The sequence below is a fragment of the Austrofundulus limnaeus genome, unplaced genomic scaffold (genome assembly GCF_001266775.1).
Source record: "Austrofundulus limnaeus strain Quisiro unplaced genomic scaffold, Austrofundulus_limnaeus-1.0 Scaffold8, whole genome shotgun sequence".
Lineage (NCBI taxonomy): Eukaryota > Metazoa > Chordata > Actinopteri > Cyprinodontiformes > Rivulidae > Austrofundulus > Austrofundulus limnaeus.
Genome location: NW_013952410.1, coordinates 5,447,947 through 5,450,117, shown reverse-complemented (window position 1 = coordinate 5,450,117; position 2,171 = coordinate 5,447,947). Strand labels below are relative to the sequence as shown.

General features: G+C 34.9%; 1 protein-coding gene across 1 annotated transcript in view; it reads left to right on the top strand.

Annotated features, from left to right (window-relative positions):
* Positions 1–2,171, top strand: part of LOC106512346 (Scm polycomb group protein like 2) — a gene marked incomplete in the record, with an annotated part of 21,616 nt that overhangs the window by 14,855 nt on the left and 4,590 nt on the right.

Genomic DNA, 2,171 nt, shown 5'->3' with positions numbered 1-2,171 from the left:
TGTTAATAAACCTATAAGATAAATTTGCATCCTTAAGGAGTTAACTTATTTTATATCTACTCATATTCATGTAATTAAGCGTTTTAATGATTTGGCCAATTATTCGATTAATCGAAAAATAATCAACAGATGAATCGATTATTAAAATAATTGTTAGTTGCAGCCCTATTCTGTTGTTAGATGTATGTGATGGTTAGCAGTTAGCATCGATGCAGGGACAGGACAAGCCACAAAATTAGTTTTTCCTTCTACAGTCTTTAAATACTCTTTCATAGTAAGTGTAGAAAGCTTCATCAGCAACAACTTATGTTAAAWCACTAAAGAAAAAAAGAGTGTCACATTATGCTGCTTCATTATTATTATAACATTACAGTGGAGGARTATGTACGATTTTATGACAAAATCAGAAAGAATAAATATTTTAAATCAAACACACAGTTTGTAAAATGTAGATAAAACTGTTAAATCCAGGATGCAGGATAGTTGATTTAATTCTAATCTAAAGTTTGAAAGTTAAAAACCCAGCCTATCCCACTGCTGAGATAAGAATGAAGATGTGAGAGCTGCCCTCGAGGCCTGAGAGAGGAGATTTAACCAAACAGTGCCTTTTTAAAGTAAAGACAAAGAAATGATTTTGTCAGATCTCACAGCTGAAGTCTGAACTTTAGTTTTGCTCCAGTTTAATAACTACATGTCACATCTTTGTTAGTGAAGGTCAGTAAGATGTACTTAAAGGTTTTTAGTTTTACCTTGATGTCTTTAACATCCTGTCCCACAAACACTRAACTCTGACATGTAGCTGCTCGCTCCCGGTGCTGTGTGCTCATTTGTTTATTTTAAAAACTGATATGATAAAATGAAAAATGGTTGGTTATTCACTTTTTGTTTTATACTCCAAAGTCAGAAGTTTGCATTTATTGTCACTCAGCTTGAAGTATTTCACCAATCAAATGGAGCCCTTTTGTGTATTTGACCAACTGATAGATCACTGGAATGGAAATGATTTTTTTTATTTATTTTTTTTATTTTTAATCAGAACCCAGAACAGAAAGACATCAACACTACATACTTCTGTATTTGTTCATCACAAGTCATATTGTTTAAGCACTGTTATCACACATCACAGGTTTTCCCAATATATAATACATTAATAAACACTTATTAATGATTTATAAAGTGTTTATATGAGGGGAGCCTTAGTGTAAAGTGGTACCATTTGATTATTACTGGGAAAGATGGGCAGGGTTTCCCCYACATGTAATTGATCGTGGCACACCGCCACGGCAAAAAACATAGCTGCCACACTTTCAGAATAAAGTTTTTTTTTTTTAAATAGGCCTATATTAGGCTTAAACAGTGTAAAGCATATTTATATCCTATATTTGTGCACTTTTACTAACCATAATCAGACTTTGAAACCCTATTTAAACATCAATGAAAAGTTAAGATATACTTTATTTTGAAAAACCAACACTGCTGGTTCTTGTGCACAGAGCGAGGCTGTTAGTGCTGTGTGTAGTCCTTGCAAAGATAGCAAGGCATGTGTGTGTGATGTGACGTGATGAAAACTGTCTGATGCGACAGCTTTGCAAGTTACCTTTTTTTCTTTCAAGGAAGTCACGACAGGTGAAGCTACAGCATGTTTATCTTATCAATAATTACTCAGATACAGCAAGAAGCACCAACACAGACCCTGTGTGATCGGGAGTCAGCGGCTCCATGTCTGTTAGCGCTGATCAGCAGCACAGCTACGAGCTAATGTAGTGTAACTTTTAAAAAAGTAACCAGAGTAGTTTGTGAACTCAAAACACCAAATATCCAGACAGAATAAGCAGGTGTGTGTGTGTGTGTGTGTGTGTGTGTGTGTGTGTGTGTGTGTGTGTGTGTGTGTGTGTGTGTGTGTGTGCGTGTCATCATCCAGCCGCAGCACACAGACAGTCTCAGTAGCATTAACCCTTTAGGGCCCAGATTTACAATGTGGTAAATAAATTATTTTCAGTGATTGAAAGGAGGGTTTTTTTTGGATAGTTGTTGTCTTTTATATCTACAAGAGTTAAGAGTTCTTCTGAAGTGTTACAAAGACAATTTGTAGAAACAGGACACGAGTTGAGGATTTTTACTGATAATATATATTTTTAAACATGTTACAGAAGTAATAAGCAGGTTTATTT